At 48.3% G+C, this 19,674-nt stretch overlaps 1 protein-coding gene and 1 long non-coding RNA gene across 5 annotated transcripts in view; both read right to left on the reverse strand.

Annotated features, from left to right (window-relative positions):
• The window catches only part of AUTS2 (activator of transcription and developmental regulator AUTS2), a 1,208,818-nt gene that overhangs the window by 133,082 nt on the left and 1,056,062 nt on the right, over window positions 1-19,674 (reverse strand). The window lies entirely within an intron of this gene.
• LOC129638200 (uncharacterized) overlaps window positions 7,439-19,674 on the reverse strand; it is a 65,355-nt gene continuing 53,119 nt past the window's right edge. The window contains exons 2-3 of the long non-coding RNA XR_008707732.1: window positions 17,339-17,436; window positions 7,439-7,964 (exon numbers count right to left, since the gene is read on the reverse strand). This is a non-coding gene — a long non-coding RNA (uncharacterized LOC129638200). The remainder of the gene's footprint in view (window positions 7,965-17,338; window positions 17,437-19,674) is intronic.

The raw sequence follows: 19,674 nt of genomic DNA on the forward strand, positions 1-19,674 counted from the left end.
AGAAGCAATGGACCCATGAGTTCTTTCCATGTACCTCTGGTAACCTGCCACCTTGTCGATTTTTCACGTTGGTATGTCCCCGGCCTAAGCCTGCTTGGATTTTCTGCCCAGTCTTTTGTTAGTAAAAAGGCTAAAAAAAAAAAAAGAAACGTGAAGGCGATTTTGCTGTGGACCCTGTGTCAATCTTCCACAGGGAAGTGCAAGGCTTTCAAACCAGCCCAGCGAGGGACTTCTTGATTGGTTTTGCTTTTTTAGGCTGGATTAATAAATCCCAGGTTCTTGCTCAGCACAGGTATTATTTTTCACTCGCTGATGATGGTAGCAAGCCTCCTGCTCACATCTGTATTATAATAAATGCATTATAAATGAGTAAGTAGGAAACAGTAAGGAAATGATGTTTTACTTTTAAATGCTAATTACGAAGCCCTGGTGCAGTTAATGTGCAGGGTGTTCTGTCAATTTTTAATGTTTATGCCAAGTGTAGTCTTCAATTTAACATGAGCTTTTAATCCTTTGAGTACTAAATTGCCTTTTAATGCTTGCAGAACAACATTGTGTTTGCACAAAGTCAGGTCTGAAAAATGTATTTAGTACAAGGTGTGTTGCGAGAAGGCAGAGGGGGGAGGGGAATATTTTTTAAAAGAAGATGGTACTGGAGCATCGGCCAGCAGCTCCCCCCTCTTCCTTCGAAAACATCATTTCTTATTCTTTCTGAGGTTGCTGGGAGTGTTGCTCTCCAGTTGCTGACTGAACCCTCCAGCGGGAGCTTCCAACTCTCAGGAACACAATCAGCCCCAGGGTACACCTTGCACCATCAAAAGGACCGCGGTGCAAACAGCTGCTGGGAGGGGCTGCTCTGACCACCCTCCCGGCAACACCCGGAAAGGGGAGGGGGAGCAGATCCAGGAATCCTGGGGTGCAGAGGAATTCTCCACAGCCACATGCTTATACAGGAAAGTTCAAGGAGGCAACCTGTATGCGTCCTGCAAAATATAAAGGGCCTACAGATGTTCAGACAGGAAGAGGGGCAGAAGAACGCAGAGAAAGGTAGACAATGGGACCAGTGGGGTCTCGGGACTTTCTCTGCCTTGGGCACCATTTCATAGGCAGGGGCTCGGCCAGCTCGTGGGCTTCTTCCAGTGCCAGGATCCACACCCAAACCTCCGTCTGTCCTGTGATCTAAGTCTCACCTTTTGGGACCTGCTTCTCCCCCATTCCCAATCCGTTGGGCTGAACGCCTCACTGCTCGTCAAACATGGCTGATGCCTCTGAGCTGTGCATATGGTCCAGTGGTTAAGAATCCTCCTGCCAATGCAGGCAACACAGGTTGGATCTCTGGTTCGGGAAGATTCCACATGCTTCAAGGCAACTGAGCCCAGGTGCCACAACTACAGAGCCCACGAGTCCTAGAGCCCACGCTCTGCAACAAGAGAAGCTGCGGCAGTGAGAAGCCTGTGCGCTGCAGCCAGAGAAAGCCCACACGGCACTGACGACCCGTTCACCCAAAAATACAAAAAAACAAAAAACAGCAATACTTACATATCACTGAGTCGGGCGCTGGGTACCTTGCTAAGCCCTTTATACAGATAAACTCATTTTAGTCTATCAATAAACCATTATACTAGTATTACTAATCCCATTTTGCAGATGAAGAAACTGGTGCGCAGGGAAGTTGGGTAACTGACCTAAGCTCACACAGACAGCAAGAGGCTGGTCTAGGATGTAGACCCGATTCCAGGGATCCAGCCCCTTAATCGGCTCACAATGCTGCCCCTGCAGCCTCTAGGGAAAGGCCATTCCTGGCACCTTTGATTAAGCAGAGTGTCTCCCTCTTGTCAGCATCTCATGCTCAGATGCCACCTGCCCCCCGTGGAGACCTTCCTGACACGCCCTCTCCAATGTCAGCCACAGGCAGCCGGGGCCCCCAGCTGTGCCGGACTGTTTACAGCTCTGTCCACACTAGATCAAGCGCTCCTGCAACTAGATCCACTGCCACGCATCAAGGATCTGCGATTCAGCTGATTCCAGGGAAGCCCTACCTGACTATGTCACAGACCTGCACATGTGCGAGGTGGTGGGGAATCTGGTGACCTCTGACCTTGGGGACAAACATCTCATTAGAAACGTGTGTGCTAAGTCGCTTCAGTCGTGTCTGACTCTGCAACCCTATGAACTGCAGCCCACCAGGCTCCTCTGTCTAGGGGATTCTCCAGGCAAGAATACCAGAGTGTGTTGCCATGTCCTTCTCCATTTAGAAACTTAGGTTGGGGTTAGTCTGAATTGGATGAAGTTGCTGTTCTGAAGGACAAGGTTGAATATAGCAGCTTCATTTAGTTTAATATGTCCTTGGCTAGGCCTGGAGGCGGGGTCAGTAGGTCTCCCTGCCTTCCCTCCAATCACTGAACGATCCCCAGCCCCTCATCTGAGTGAAAGATGCTCCCAACAGCAAGGTACGTGGCTCACTCCCTCTACTAGAAACCACAGTTTCTGAAAGGAAGCGTCTTTTTCCCCAATGTTTTCCTTTGGTGATGAGGCATTCAGAAAGAACAATGGCCACAAATACACACTTAGTAAACTGCCTAATGATTAAATAATATATTACAAAAATCTGAATATAAAAAGGCCATCTTTACATGTGAAAGCTAATGGGCAGGCTTGACAAATTTCATTACAGCTGTTCAGACAGAGAGGGGGCTGAGAAGGGAGAGAAATGAGGTTTCAGTTTACATGTCCAACCGCAACACGAAATACAGCATGGAGTCCCACACTGTCATTTACTCCAGGGCAAGTGCAGCATGAACGGCCACCTTAAATACAGGTTTTTATGAATCTATTTATTACATGGTCGGCCACATAATAGTTTGATGCTGAACTGTGTGTTAGCTTTACAGGTACAAGTGCGAGTGACTGAAGGGCCTCGGTGGGTCTGGAATCAAGAAGAGACCACAACCATCCCGGGACCTTCGCCCTCTCTTCATCCTCTCAGAAACTGGAGAGAGATTTTTCAGATCCAGTCTGCTGCATGACCCCAAAAGCACCAGTAAGGACCGAATGCCAGCCTGCCTATCTTGCCTTAGCGGCCCCCGGTCTACCTGCCCTCAAACCCAAGGATTCCATCGCTACCTTCTGCAGTCAAAGGAAAGCTACAGCTTGGGTTTCTGGGTTCAAGTCCAGGCCTCACGACTGACACTGGGACTGAAGCCAAGCCCAAGGCTCGACGGGGAAATAGTGAAGTCACCCTGAGAAGCGTCAGCGACTTGTTGTTATCCACCAAGTACCCACCAATCTCATGATCCTTCTCCTACAGCACAGAGTTGTCACAAGTAAGCAATTACCCAACAAAGGCCTACATTTCCAGGTCACGCACACCCACTTTGCAGCCTGTTAAGGGCACAGGGCTAGTGCTTGGCCATGGCCCATGAGCAGAGGAGGTTATGTGTCGATTCTAGTCTCCTTCCCCTTGGCCGGGAGGATGCAGACGAGCAGGTGGCTTAGGAGACAGAAAAGCCACAAGAATGGAAGCCCAGCCACAAGAACAGCTGGGTCCCTGAATCACTGCATGGAGGAGAGTCATGTTCCACCAGCAAGACCCACATCAAGACTGCTGGATGCATGAGAAACGGACATCTATTACAGTTAGGCCTCTATTCTCTTTGGGTCCACATGCAACACCAGCTGACTTCATTCTAATGAAAATATAGAACTTTCAGTTTCTCTGAAATATGTCTGTTGTCATTCCATAGAACTTACTACCCTCTATCTGTAAAATGGGAAAGACTGAAAGTTACTAAAGACCTCCAGATGAAAAGCAGTGGAGAATGGCAGGCAATGACAGCAAAGAACAGCCACCCTATCTTCCGTAACGAGGCTCAAGACTCAATATTTAGGAGGAAAAAGAAGCCAACATCAGTTTACTTTATCCAGAGCAGCAAACGGAAGTGGCTGAGAGCCCAGGGTAAGTCCCTGCCCATACGTCGTCTCACTGCAAAACCCCGGCCTGCTGCTGACAGGCTGGGGGGCAGGGGGCTGGCTCAAGAAGTAGATGAGCTTCCTTCCGCCCACCTCGTAACAGGGTACAGCCCAGAAAGAGTCTTTCCAACACCAGCCTCTCCTCCGTTCTACAACTTTCTCCCAGGAAAAAGCTGGAGGGAAATGACATTATTATTTCCTCATTTGGGATAAATGGCTACCGGCTTTAGGGATACAGGCAACAGAGCCAGAGGAGTGATTTATGAAGTCCTGCTTCTCTCTGGCCCCCGAGAAGCAGCTGGGGTGCTCACTTCCGCAGCAGGGACTGCAGCTTCTAATGGATCAGTGCCCACTCCCCATCCGTCAGGTGACCTGCCGGGTTTGGAAATGAGGACTCTTTCCCAGGCAGTCCCCAGCATTTCCCTTTCCTTCCTGCAAGACTATCCGGCCTCTCTGGGACCCTTGTGGGCAGCGTGGTGCTAAGGGAGGCTGGCCCATGGTCTCTGTACTGGGCTGAGGCCTGAGGGCCCACCCGCTCTACTTAGAAGGCCCTGCACGCAGCCCCTGGCGATGAACAGAAGGCATTCTATGGGGGGGTGGGAGAGTGATGCAGCCCCCTCCCCACTCGAGGCCACCTTCCAAGGGACGGTGTGCTGGCAGAGCTGCCCGCCTCGCCCCCCATCCCCCGGCCCACGCCTCCGGCTCCCGGTGTCCCCCTGCCCACTTTCAATCCCGTTCACCAGGCAAATGCTCGGCGGAACTGCGAGAGAAGGCTCTGCTTCTTTCCAGGAGATGAACGTGTTACTTTGCAGGGACGGGACTGGCTTTCTTGGTGGTGGCTCGCACCTCGAGTTTTATTTACAACAGATAAATGGTAAACAACAGCACCTGAGAAGCCACCCGTGCGCCTCGAACCAAGGGTTAAACCTGAGGCCAGTGCCTGGGCCTGTAGGGGGCTGCCTCTGTGAGAGCCTCATGTGTTAGAACTACTTGAAGCCAGCATGGTCCGATTTCTTGATGAACACAGCTGAGTCTCACCAAAGGGAAGAGATGATTCCTGTTCTACAGTAAGCTAAGAAGTTGTCTAAGGGGACAAACTGAGATCCTGGTCCTTCCCCCGAAGAGAGAGAGAGTGAGAGAGTGAGTGAGTGAGTGAGTGAGTGTGTGTGTGTGTGTGTGTGTGTGTACACGGGCACTGCAGGGCCTCCCCACCCCCAAGCCTGCGCACTCCCCAATGCCCCAAGCACCCCTCCACCATCCTCACACATCTCCTAGCGCAGTGCCTTATCTGTCCGTTTTCTGTTGTTGTTGAGTTGCTGAATCGTCTCTGACTCTTTGCGACCCTATGGACTGCAGCCCGCCAGGCTCCTCTGCCCATGGGATTCTCCAGGCAAGGATACTGGAGTGGGTTGCCACTTCTTTCTCCAGTGGATCTTGCTGACCCAGGGATCGACCCTGCCTCTCTTACATTTTCTGCGTTGGCAGGCGGGTTCTTTACCACTGAGCCACCTGGGCACTCTTCATCCTACAGCTATTCTACTGTCTTACCGACAAGGAAGCCAGCTCCCTGAACACACCCCTGCTCACACAGCCGGCAAGAGACAAAGCTCCAGAACCTAAGAAGCCGTCTTCTCACCAGCTGCGTCTTGAGGCAGGAACCCACAGGGCCGCAGGGCACTAGCTCCTCACCCCTTCTGCACACAGAATCACCCAGGTGGGGCTTGAGAGTTCAAAATCTGGATGCCCAGGTCACACCCAGACCAGTGACATCAGAACCCAAGACGGGGGCTTCCCCCTGGTGGCTTAGTGGTAAAGAATCATCCTGCCAATGCAGAAGACTTGATCCCCAGTCTGGGAAGGTCCCACGTGCCTTGGAGCAACTGAGCCCATGCTCTAGAGCCGGGGAGCTGCGACTCCTGAAGCCTGTGCACCCTGGAGCCCGTGCTCTGCAACGAGAGAAGCCACGGCAATACGCCTAAGCACCGCGACCAGGGAGTGGCCCCTGCTTGCCACTAGAGAAAAGCCCAAGCAGCAGTGAAGACCCAGCACAGCCAAAAATAAGTAAATACAATTTTCTAAAAACAGAAAGAAAGAATCTGACTAGGACCCAGGGGTCAGGAGGATTCCCAAGGGTGCAGGCCAGGACTGAGAAGCAATGGACTTGACAGAGCCTTCCAGCAAGGCTCAGCAACTCAGAGGAGGGGACGCTGGTCACAGCTGGGGTGGCCAGGAGCAAAGCCTCCACCAGGGCCCCTAATAGAGCCCTTGCTCTGTGTCCACGCCCGCTACTGCTAATCCCTGCTAATCCCCAGACCTGCCCCTCTGAGGGGAGTTGGGTCTCACAGCAAGACTCCGGGTCCACCCCGCAAGCACACAGCAGCCCAGCTGCCCTAAGCAGCTTTCGATGTGCCTAACACCACTCCAACAACGCCCGAGGCCCATCAGGGAGCCGGCTGGAAAACCCGTTTAGATTCGCAAAGAAGCTGGGTATTAAAATCGCTAAGGGCGCTCTGGCTCAGGCTGCCATGCATGTTAGGGCCTGTGAATAATAAAAGGGGAGCTTGTAATTCGACTAAAAAATGAAATTTCCCCATTTCTGCAGAATAAACAAAAACAAAATAATACATTAGCTCTGCAATATGTCTGTGCTTCAGGGCTTCAGACTGTCATTAAAGTTGGATTTTATCCATGACAGGTTTCTCCAAACCCCCTTCCACCTCGAATAAGAAAAACATGCAGCCTTACGATGAATCTCCTTTTCTTCCTATTTTCTATCTGCATGTGGTTTATCCATAACTGGAGAGGAAGTTGCCCAGTTGCTGGGCTCCTGTTTGCAATTCTTTTTGCCTTTCAGCTCTGAAACCTCACCCAGGCCATTCTTAAGAATCCTACAGGATAACGTTGAAATAAGTACCCCTCACAATTTAGGGAAGATGAAAGGAAGCCCCCCAGAAGCCCGCGCTCTTGGTTGTGTGAGGGGGACTCAGAGAGATGCGGCTGGCCCTGGGTTCAAAGCACATGGGCCCTGCGAGGGGCTGGATTCCGCAGGGAGATGGATCAAAGGCTCTTGTAGGGCGGCAGGAGCCAGCTCTGTGGTGGCAGCTGAGCTTTGAAGACCTTATCTGAAGAGACCCCGCGCCTATGCCTCCATGCGTGAGCACGTGTGCAGGTGTGTATGTTGGGGTGGGTGGGTGGGGTCTCCCACTACTATCACGGGTGCCCCCGGGGGGCCCTGCCACAAGCAGACACCCTGGAGCTCCACGATCAGGACCATCATCTTCACGTGGGAGGCCAAGATGTGTGGGTCAAAGACCCGACACTCCTTTCTAAAGGAGCCAGGGGCTAAGAATTGGTGCTCTCAAAGCAGGGGGCCTGGGTTTGATCCCTGGTAAGGGAACTAGATCCCACATGCCGCAATGAAGATCCTGCAATGCCTCTAAGACCCGGCAGCCAAAAAAATACTCCAAAAAAGAGAGTAAAGTTTATTTTAAAAGAGAAAAAAGAGCTTCACCATGTCCATGACAGACACCCACCCAAGCTGGACTCAGGGTCCCCCTGCCCCAGCTACCAAGGGGTCAGGAATGCTGAGGCAGAGAGAACGCTCTCAGGAGGGCCTCACTGTTCTCCTCTCCGTTTTTGCAGAAGCTGGACTTTACAGCAGAGGGACCTTCCCGCCCCTCTTCCCCTCTTGGGCAGACAGAGTATGGTCCTTCAGACCTATCTGTGACAGAGGGGACCAGTCACTCGCCAAATCCAAGTTCTGTGGAAACAATCCTCCCAGGGCCTCCAGGGGATCAAGTTCTCAAGTTCCCGGCCGCCTGTCCCCAGAAACACAAGGTTTCTTGTTCACACGTGGTCAAGTACGTCTGGGATGACTGAAATACCAACACGGCCGCTCCAGACCCGGATCCTTGGCCATGGTGGGGATGGAAAAAGCCCCGATGACAGCTAGGGGTTAGGTTACCCCGCCCAGATCTCCCAGTGAAGAAGTGGCGCTAGGGAGAAAATAGCAGCAAATTAGACGCCGGCTAATATTCCAGAGGCGGCTCCACAGGTGGCCCGGGCTGACAGCATAGCTCCCATCCAGCTTTGATGTCTTGATGGGTTTTTAACAAATTCTCCTTCAGTTATCCAGCTGCTTAGCTAATCAGATATTATTACCTCCTTTGTGCTGCCTTTCCCTGAGCTTTCTCTCTGTTTATCTGGCCTGCCTTGCTGTAAAAAGAGCTCCATAATGATCGCTATCTAAATATTTCACTTCTAATACAAAGGTCGGTGCTTTGCATTCCGGAGACAGTCTCCAGCTCACTCGGCTAAGGAGCAGCTCCCCTGCCTCTCTGGGGAAAAAAGAAGCTGATTTTCACTGTACACAGCGTCGATGGCATTTTCGCATATGATGTCTCCTCGCCTGCAAGGCTGGGAGGCAGACGGCAGGACGGAGGGCTCGCTCATGCCCACGCGCCCTGAGGACGCCTCCGATGGAAGCCGACCTGCAACCACATCCTGCCCATCCCTGGGCTTTGTCCTGACATTAGGAAGCCACAAGGGACATCTCGGCAAACCGCAGAATGCCATCAGAAAGCCACAGAGAAACCATCAGAAGGGATATCAGTGAAGCACCTGAGGGGTCCTAGAGAACAGTCGTCAGCAGAACTTGACATTCTGTCTCCTCGTCCCTTGTTCCTAGGAATGTTCCAGAGCTCTTTCTGTGATTTTTAAATACAAAGGTCCCAGCAAGAATCACACACCTCCTTATGGGACGTGAACAAAAATGGGTCTTGAACCTCAGCACGTGGGTGGCGTGCTTCTCTGAGCTGTCACTCAGAGCAGAGGCTCCTTGTGGTAGATTACAGCTCTCCTGGATGCAAGAACCAAGTGGAGTCACTTGTCGACACGTGTGCACATGCGTGTGTCAACCACTTCAGTTGTGTCCGACTCTTTGCGACCCCATGGACTGCAAGAATACTGGAGCGGGTTGCCATTTCCTCCTCCAGGGGATCTTTTCTGACCCAGGGATCAAGCCAGCCTCTCTTAAGCCTCCTGCACTGGCAGGCGAGTTCTTTACCACTGCGCCACCCAGAGAGCCAAGGAGCGCTGCCTAATAAGATCTTTAATGACAAGTCCACGGATCTGCAACACTGTCTCAGGCACCTAGGGATGGGTATATCCAGACATACCCAGGTCTTGACCCAATCAAAGCCACCTGACAGCGTCCCCAAGTACTGAGGATGAATTCCGGCCTCCTTGCTGTGGCCCAGCAGGCCGTGTGGGGCCTCCCTTTGGCTGTGTCTACCTCTGACCCTGCCCCCTGGGCTCACACTGCTGCAGGCCCAGCATCGGCCTCTTTGCATGGACCCACAGATCCGGATGCATCAAATCTACTCACACCTTAGGGCCTTTTCCCTTGGCGTTCCTGCTGTCGAGAACACCTCTCCTTCCAGGTCTTCCTCTGGTCCCTTCCTTCACATTCTTCAGTTCTTCAACTGTCACCCCTGAGAATATCTTTCCTTGACCCTTCAAAGAGCCACCCCTCCTGCCTTCGCCATGGTATGTTCCTCCAAGCATATCCATAGTTTCCACAACTGAGACTGGTACATGGTATTGAAGAAAAAGCTACTGGGTGAATGAATGGAGGAGAGTCACTTCAGGATCCTTCACAAAGGACACCGGTAACAGGCATCATAATTTCCTAATTTCAGTTTGGTCCCCATTTTTAGCTTCATTCCCACACTTTCTACAAGCTCTTGCTGAAGTACCCTGTTACCAGATATCCCTTTCTTCCACAGTATTAGAATTTTTGTCTGATGCAGCTGTCCAAAACGAAACTACATTTCCTGCTGCTGCTGCTAAGTCGCTTCAGTCGTGTCCGACTCTGTGCGACCCCATAGACAGCAGCCCACCAGGCTCCCCAGTCCCTGGGATTCTCCAGGCAAGAACACTGGAGTGGGTTGCCATTTCCTTCTCCAATGCATGAAAGTGAAAAGTGAAAGTGAAGTCACTCAGTCGTGTCAGACTCTTAGCGACCCCATGGACTGCAGCCTACCAGGCTCCTCCATCCATGGGATTTTTCCAGGCAAGAGTACTGGAGTGGGTTGCCTTCTCCGTTTCAGCTCACACCAGAATAAATTTCAAATGAAGTAGATAGGATATGTTACTGGGGAAAAAGAAGCAATAAAAATCTATAGATCGTGTGTGTGTGTGTGTGTGGGTGTGTCCGACTCTATCGACCCCCATGGACTGCAGCCCACCAGGCTCCTCCATCCACGGGATTTTCCAGGCAAGAGTACTGGAGTGGGGTGCCATTGCCTTCGCCGACTACATTTCCTAGTCTTCCTTAAAGCTAGCAGAGCCTGTGGCAGGATCCTGGAGGCTTCCAGGAACCTGCCTTTTGATCCCTGATCTGAGCAGCCTCTTCCTCCTTTGCCCCTTCCCTCTATACCTCTCCTGCTGCTTGGAAAGGTCATGTCTGGATGAAGTTCCATTTTGGGTCACAGGAAGCGGGCTGTATGGGGCACACAGCGGGAAGAAGACCAGGTCCCAGGGTCTCTGAGGAACAGGGTTCTGCCATGCTTACTTCCAACATTTTTTAATTTTTGGCCACATCCTGTGGCTTGCAGGATCTTCGTTCTCTAATCAGGAATTAAACTCATGCCCTCAGCTATGAAAGCACAGGGTCCTAACCACTGGGCCATCACAGAATGCTTCTTACTTTCAAACTTTAACATGAGAAAAATACTTCTTTTTCAAGCCACTGTTATTTTGGGCTTCCCTGCTGGCTCAGATGGTAAAGAATCTGCCTGCAATGCAGGAGACCCAAGTTCAATCCCTGAGTCGGGAAGATCCCTAAGAGAAAGAACAGCTACCCACTCCAGTATTCTTGCCTGGAGAATTCCACGGACAGAGGAGCCTGGCCGGCCACAGTCCATGGGGTTGCAGAGTTGGACACGACTGAGTGACTAACACTTTCACTGTTATTTTAAGGTCTTCAGTTCAGTTCAGTTCAGTCACCCAGTCAGGTCTGACTCTTTGTGACCTCATGAATTGCAGCACGCCAGGCCTCCCTGTCCATCACCAACTCTCAGAGTTCACTCAAACTCATGTCCATCGAGTTGGTGATGCCATCCAGCCATCTCATCCTCTGTCGTCCCCTTCTCCTCCTGCCCCCGATCCCTCCCAGCATCAGAGTATTTTCCAATGAGTCAACTCTTCGCATCAAGTGGCCAGAGTATTGGAGTTTCAGCTTCAGCATCAGTCTTCCAAAGAACACCCAGGACTGATCTCCTTTGGGATGGACTGGTTGGATCTCCTTGCAGTCCAAGGGACTCTCAAGAGTCTTCAACACCACAGTTCAAAAGCATCAATTCTTCGGCGCTCATCTTTCTTCACAGTCCAACTCTTACATCCATACATGACCACTGGAAAAACCATAGCCTTGACTAAACGGACCTTTGTTGGCAAAGTAATATCTCTGCTTTTGAATATGCTATCTAGGTTGGTCATAATTTTCCTTCCAAGGAGTAAGCGTCTTTTAATTTCATGGCTGCAATCACCATCTGCAGTGATTTTGGAGCCCAAAAAATAAAGTCTGCCACTGTTTCCACTGTTTCCCCACCTATTTCCCATGAAGTGATGGGACCAGATGCCATGATCTTCGTTTTCTGAATGTTGAGCTTTAAGCCAACGTTTTCACTCTCCTCTTTCACTTTCATCAAGAGGCTTTTTAGTTCCTCTTCACTTTCTGCCATAAGCGTGGTGTTTTAAGGTCTTGGTCACCTATAACTGAACCTATTACACCTGCTTTGCTTGCATTTATTATTTCTTAGTGAAAATTTCACCACAGGAAAGAAAAGTCTGGGGGAAGTAGCACAGGTTGAAAAGAGCAGATAGCCCAGCTGGGCTATATCCGTGGATATCACTGGGCTTCTATAACCCTGCATACTGCCGTGGGGACTGGATCTTCTGTGGCAGAAAAAGGAAAAGTGCCCAGAGGTGGACTCAGAAGGGCTAGTTTCAGTACTAAATATGTGAAGAGAGGTAGAACCTGGCTGAGTCACTTTAGTCCTTAGAACCTCACTTGTTTTCATCTGTCAGATGGGAACAATAGTTATAGAAGGTATTAGAAGAATATGTATCCAAGTGGTTTGTAAGTTATCAACCTCTTTAAAAAAAAAGTTTAGTTCTATTTAGCTAAGTCTTAATAATGTTTTTAAAGATATTGATAACAAACAACTTCCTACCATTCTACATATGTGATATCAAAAATCCAAGAGCCACTAGTTTATATCACAGAATTAACTAGCATTTTAAAAATATCCCATGAAATTAAGGTTAGGAGAAGAGAATCTTTCAAATTTATTTGAATTTTAAAAATCTTATCTATTTTTAAAAGCAATTTATTAAAATATTACCAAGTCATGGTAATTTTGTGCCATAATGGAAAAAACTGCAGATGTATGACTGTATTGTGAAAAACGAAATGGCTTTTTTTTTTATAAAGGCATTAAGGGTCCCAAAGTGGCTTATATATACCCCAGAAGGCATAGATCAAGGTACAGAAGACCAAAGAGAGTCAGCCAGGTGGATAAGACAGAGGATCCAAAAAATTCAGAAGCTCAGATCCCAGTAGGCATCAGGAAGTCCAGGCAGAGAAAGCACCGATGGGATATCCAGATGTCTGCTAATGACCAGGAAAGGCCGCTGCTGGCAATAATTCCAGAGAGCTACCCACAGACAGCAGACTCCTGGCAAGGCTTTGATTTGCGGGTCAAAGGAAAAGGTGTTCTAGCTCCCCCCTGGGGGTGGGGCAGTCAGGTCGGGGGCAGCAGACACAGTTGGCTGCTTACCCAACCACCATTCCCCTTTCTTCTCTGCCAATAGAGCCCTAATTGTGGTGAGCGTCCAGCACCAGGGGAGACGATTGTCAAAGCCAGTGAAGGTGATCTCATTCCCTTCTGCTAGGAGGTGAGTGATGCTGCCTCAGCCAGGAGGCCCCCAAAGGAAAACCACTGGGAGCTTCAGGGGAGATTTAAAAAGAGCAGAAAGAAGGAAGAGCCCTCGATTTTTACCTCCTGTCCTGCCTTCCTGTGTGACATGGTGCCACATGAAGGTGTGAGAGTATGCTGGAGCCTCAGCAGCCAGCTTGCATGTGTGAGGAAAGCCATTCCTAAAGCACTGATATCACAGGGTGGAAGACCTAAAGGTCCTCTGGGACAACACTGAGCCTCTACAACAGGCGGGTAATGGGAGGTACGTATATATCTTTAAAGACATATTTACTGGACTGTTCTGTTACTTGCAGTTAACAGGGCTCAAGTCCTGGTTGGACTAGGGGGCCAACTGGGATGCCAGTAGCTCACCCTATGTCAGCGGGAGAGGACAGGAGATGGCTGTAACGTGGTGAGGGTGTGGGCCACCTGCTTCCTTCTTGAGTTTTCCCACCTTGGGTCTGACGGCTGGCTGGGAGACTGGGCATGGGGCTCAGAAGGGCCTCTGGAGCCATGCGTGGTCCCAGCCCTCCCAGAGCTGATATTCTTCCTGTCAGAGGGGACAGGAGGGGGCCTGAGCTCTGAGGGCGCTTGGCTGTGAGAAGGTAGAAAGGCCAAGGTGGGCAGGAGCCACTACCTGCGGCTACTACCAAAAGCCCCAAAACCACATCCTGTGGTGTGAACGAAAAGTCAGTGTTAGTTGCTCAGTTGTGTCCGACTCTACGCGACCCCATGGACTGTACCCACCAGGCTCCTCTGTCCATGGGATTCTCCAGGCAAGAATATTAGAGTGGCATGCCATTCCCTTCTCCAGGGGATCTTCACAACTCAGGGACTGAATCCTTGTCTCCTGCACTGCAGGTGGATTCTTTACCATCTGAGCCCCAGGGGACTCAGCCCGAGGGGTGGGACATCCCAAGAGCTTGGGCCCTGCTGCTCTCGTGGCTCCACCACAGACTGTGACAGGGTCATTTCTGAATCTGAGTTCTAAGACACGTTGCTTTAAAGGTTTACTTCATACGGCTGCTCTGTTGATCGTCAAGAAGAAAGGCTATGGCTTCATGGAGTAATTTAAAAAAAGAAATGATGGTTTTTCAAGCCATTACCACCACCAAAAAAAAAAAAAGCCCAATAGGAAGGCAGAGCCTGAATATCCTGCTGAGAGAAACTACCAAGATGGAAAATAATGCACCACGGATAACACCACGAAAGCGAACTGCCTGGCAGACGAGGTACTTTTTCCTACTGTACTCACTTTTCTTTAATGAACTGGCCTCCTTGGCTGTATTTAAAGCATGAACAGGATTTAGTCTCATTTCTTATGCTGACTAAGTCTAGAGACTGTTTATCCTGAAATATTTAATACTGTATATTCTTACAAATAAGTAAACCAGATTACCATCCCACAGTTTTTCTTTCCTTGAAGGAACTCTTTAGATATTGCAAAGGAAGGAGAATAAATGTGATGAATACAGTTTGTTTTTTTTTTTAAGTAGCCAGTGTATTTACACTCCTATGTGTGCTCTGTGGCTTAGAGCAGACCTAAAATGTTGGGCCAAATTAGATGGGCCGAATCTTGCCCAACATCTAATTTTGTAAATAAAGTTTTATTGGAACACGACAACATCCACTCACTCATGTATTGTCTCTGCCTGCTTTTGTATTGTGTTGGGTAGTTGCTAAAAGACTGCATGGCTCTCAAAGTTCCATAGCCCTTTATTGAGAGAGTTTTCTGACCCTGGTTTAGGATAATGGTTATTCTTTTCCTAAATTGACAGATAATTTTCATTTTGACAAAGCCCCCAAATCTTTCAGAGTAGGAAAGCGCTACAGTAATTCCACCGTTCCATAATCATTAACAGCGATTTCTAGGTTAATATGGGCTAGGGCACTGAAAAGACAGGCTGTGGATTACATACAATTTCCTGGGTCCTGACTCTAATTCCACCCTTCAAGAAACAGATCACAGTGCCAAGGAAAGTCATACTGAAGTATTAACACTGAAAGATGATATTATCATCATTAAAGAATATCACTGAAGGGAAACATTCTTATTTACAGAAAACATTAACTACTTTATAATTTCTAAGCCTAACAATTATTGATAAATAATTATTACAACACATTTATAATTGATTGTAATGCCCCAGTGGGCCCAGTACCATGGTCAAGAGCCACTGACTTAAGAGAAACAAATACAATTGATGATTTCAAGACGGACGTATTTCTTCATCCTTTCAGCATTTGAGTACTTATGGTAACCAATCTTTTGTAAGCATTCCGGAGCGCAAAGACAACTAAAGATACCAGATATGACCTTGCCTCCCAAAAAGCATGCATTTCAAGAGGACAGGAAATAAAGTCAATGGATTATTGATTACTTGAAGGAAATGAAGAGGATGTGATATCACGGAGAGAAGTAGCATTTGAATGGGTCTTGAGAAGGGGATAGGATTTTCATTGGCAATGGTGGGAGGCCACTTGGGGGAGGGAAGTCTGGAGGAATCTGGGAGTCACAGAGATACATGTACTTTACCCAAACTCACAAAATTAAGTACTGGAATCAGGATTAGCACCCAGGTCGCCAATATAAAGCATTTTTTGAAAGCCATTCACCAGGTATTTGAAATATTCTGAGCAGTCAGATTTTCAGTGAGGAAATATAAAAATGAAGACAAAACTATTTTTAAACATTTTTTTTAAATAATAGAGGAAAGTTATTAGATAAAACACTAAAAGATGCTTGCTCCTTGGAAGAAAAGCTATGACCAACCTAGATAACCTATTAGAAAGCAGAGACATCACTCTACCAACAAAGGTCCGTCTAGTCAAAGCTATGGTTTTTCCAGTAGTCATATATGGATGTGAGAGTTGGACTATAAAGAAAGCTGAGCGCCGAAGAATTGATGCTTTTGAACTGTGGTGTTGGAGAAGACTCTTGAGAGTCCCTTGGACTGCAAGGAGATCCAACCAGTCCATCCTAAAGGAAATCAGTCCTGAATATTCATTGGAAGGACTGATGCTGAAGCTAAAACTCCAATACTTTGGCCATCTGATGTGAAGAACTAATTCACTGGAAAAGACCCTGATGCTGGGAAAGATTGAAGGTGGGAGGAGAAGGGGATGACAGAGGATGAGATGGTTGGATGGCATCACTGACTTGATGAACATGAGTTTGAGTAGGCTCCGGGAGTTGGTGATGGACAGGGAAGCCTGGTGTGCTGCAGTCCATGGGGTCGCAGAGAGCTGGACACGACTGAGCAACTGAACTGAACTGATACTAGGAAAAGGAATCTGAATATCAGGTCAGACGAAAACCAATCAATCACCAAACCTACCCCCCGCCCCTCCACACCACTGTGAAGGGCCAGAAGAGATGTGAATACCCAAGAGTAAACTAGAGCCCACCTTTAGCTTCCAGTCATGAAAATACCACAAACAGCACTGTTCTTTGGGGCTACCCCGATTTTCTATATCTCAGCTGGTCTTCCTGAAGAGAAGTCCTGGGGTCTTTCTCAGTGCAGTCTTCTAGATTTGCCTAGGCACGTGATCTTTCGCAGAAATGATGACCTAAGACCTTATGTTCACGAACTCCTTGCACTTATACAACATCAATCCCCTTTCCTCTAGCTGTCAGGTAAATTCCATTTTAACATCTTAGAAGGTACCACCTGTTTAATTCCACCTCCAAAAAAAAAAAAAAAGAGAGAGAAGGACGATACGACAGTAGGCTGCTGTGCGACAGTTCCGTTCAGTACACTGCAGAGCTGCTCATGACCTTCACCTTCATTGCAAAACAGAGGTGGTTCAGGTATTGGTTACTATCACCCTGTGCTGAATCCTGCTTACTGTAACACCGAGAGATATGCTGAAGGCAGTCAACCACCACTCAGTCAATCATAAATAAATGGGCCTTGAAGCTTTCCCAATATACGTCTGATCACAGCAGTACACATGGGATCGGGGCAATGTGCAATTATGATGGCATGTGCAATGTATTATGGGATCATAATAGTCTGGCATTGTCTTCAACACTTACAGATACACAGAAACATCCCTTACCTATAAAACGCAGGCTCAAAAGTATGGAGAGAATCCATATTCAATATTGCTTTGGGTGTTCTTTAGGTTTATGGGTGTGCTAGTGTTTTCTGAGATCCAGATGGTCAGATCACATTCTGAATTTAGTGACAACATCCCTTCTCTTATCTCCCATGATCTTGCTATAAATTCTCCCTTCAGCTAAACCAGTGTGTAAGACATCCCCTCTCACAAAGCCTTGAACTGTCTATGAGTTTGCTTTCACCAAGGCAAGGGAGCATAAGTGAAGGCCCTGAGTCACACTCCCACCACATCCTATGGACGGCCTTGGTATATTAGTTTACCTCTCTCTATCTCATTGGGCTTCCCTGGTGGCTCAGCTGGCAAAGAATCGGCTCACAATGCAGAAACTTGGGTTTGATCCTTGGGTTGGGAAGATCCCCTGGAAAGGAAATGGCAAGCCACTCCATGATCGAAAAAGAGTCAGACACAATTTAGCGACTAAACAACAACTCTATCTCATTATCCATATGCCTAAAGTGGAGACAAGAAAACAGCAAACTCCATCTCACAGGGTTTCTGTGAGGATGAAGTAAGTCAAAACGTGAAATGTTTAAAACTGTTTTCAAGCAACTATACTCCAATAAAAAATTTTAAAAATATATCAGAAATTAAAAAAAACAAACAACTTTAATCTTGGAAACAGTGAGTACTGAACATAAAAAATTTTAAAAATATATCAGAAATTAAAGAAAAACAACAGCTTTATCTTGGACACAGTGAGTACTGAACACATACTGTGATTATTGCCATTGTCATTATAATCATGCCATTTGGACCTCCTCCTCCCTCCTTCCTCAAGTCAGGCCTCAGCCATGCACCCAAAATGATCCCTCCTTCCTTCACCTGATCTGAACCCAGGTCATCATCAGCTGGCACTGTTGATTTATCTGTAAGCATCATGGGGTGGCACAAGTGGTAATGCCAAGGCAGGAGACTCAAGAGATGTGGGTTCAATCCCTGGGTGGGGAAGATCCCCTGGAGTAGGGAATGGCAACCCACTCCAGTACTCTTGCCTGGAAAATCCCATGGATAGAGGAGCCTGGTGGGCTACGGTCCACGGGGTTGCAAAGAGCCGGACATGATTGAGTGACTGAGCACTATCGAGGGCACAGGAAGAGTTTTCTCATGGAGACTGAAAACTCCTTGGGAACAAGGATTTCTGTGTGTGTTTGCTTTTCAAGTAGAATCGATCTGATGAACCTGTTGGTTCACAGTTGAAGAAGCCAGACTGGGATATCTGGATGTGCACGTGTCTGGTTCTCATTTCTGAACAACATTCTTGGTAGCAGTCAATGAGGTCGTTATTAGGGTAGCAGTGTCAGCTGAAATGTGCAATTATTATGTTTGATTTTAAGCACTGGAAAACAGAAAATAAAGCCGGACTGAAACTTGAGAGAGAACGAGAGTAAGAATAACAGGAGAGAGATGCTAGTTCTATCTCTGCTGCTAAGCACTTCACATTCTTTGCAGTTCAAAGCAGTTCATGCTGATTCCTAATCTACAAAGTGGTAGGTCAACATCAACCACCTTTAAAGGCCCAGGCAGACCCTGTGGTTTGACTGAATGCCAAAGAATTGATGCTTCCGAATTGTGGTGCTGGAGAAGACTCCTGAGAGTCCCTTGAACTGCAACGAGATCAAACCAGTCCACCCTAAAGGAAATCAACATTGAATATTCATTGGAAGTACTGGTGCTGAAGCTCCAGTTGGCCACCTGATGCAAAGAGCCGATTCACTGGAAAAGACTCAGATGTTGGGGAAGATTGACGGCAAAAGGAGAAGGGGGCGGCAGAGGCTCAGATGGTTAGATAGCACCACTGACTCAATGAATATGAATTTGAGCAAACTGTGGGAGAGAGTGGAGGACAGAGGAACCTGGTGGGCTGCGGTCCATGGGGTCACAAACATTGGACACCACCTAGCAGTTGAACAACAACAACAGACCCCGTTGGTGGCCCCAGTCAAAATCCTTTGAGTTCACTGAACCCAGATTTTGCCTGGATTCCATATGGCACTGTGTTCTGGGCAGGTGGTCTTTCCCTGTTACAGGGGCATCGGTCCAACCTTAGAAATCCCACTGGCCTTTGACAGTGACTGTGTCAGGAGCAGGAATAGGATTCAATTCTAGCCAATAAGACCCCAGAGGACGTTCACTGTGGGGCTTCTGGAAAAGACTTTCTTCCTCATAAAAAGACAGGGCTACATAAAGAAGAAGAAGAAAAAAAAAAAAAAAAAACCCTTTGCTCTCTGTCTGTGAATGTGGCTTCTTGAAGAAAAGGTGACTGATAACTGTGATGCCATTTTGAAACTCTGAAGAGAGGCTAGGAGGATGGCAGAGAAGTCAGTGCAGGGTTCCAATGCAGTAAGTCCCCGAGATATGAATTCAAATAGGACTTCCCTGGTGGCTCAGACGGTAAAGCGTCTGTCTACAGTGTGGGAGACCCGGGTTCGAGCCCTGGGTCGGGAAGATCCCCTGGAGAAGGAAATGGCAACCCACTCCAGTACTATTGCCTGGAAAATCCCATGGACAGAGGAGCCTGGTAGGCTACAGTCTATGGGGTCGCAAAGAGTCGGACACGACTGAGCGACTTCACTTTGTTTCAAGCATGCGTTCCTAA

This window comes from Bubalus kerabau, chromosome 23 (genome assembly GCF_029407905.1).
Source record: "Bubalus kerabau isolate K-KA32 ecotype Philippines breed swamp buffalo chromosome 23, PCC_UOA_SB_1v2, whole genome shotgun sequence".
Lineage (NCBI taxonomy): Eukaryota > Metazoa > Chordata > Mammalia > Artiodactyla > Bovidae > Bubalus > Bubalus kerabau.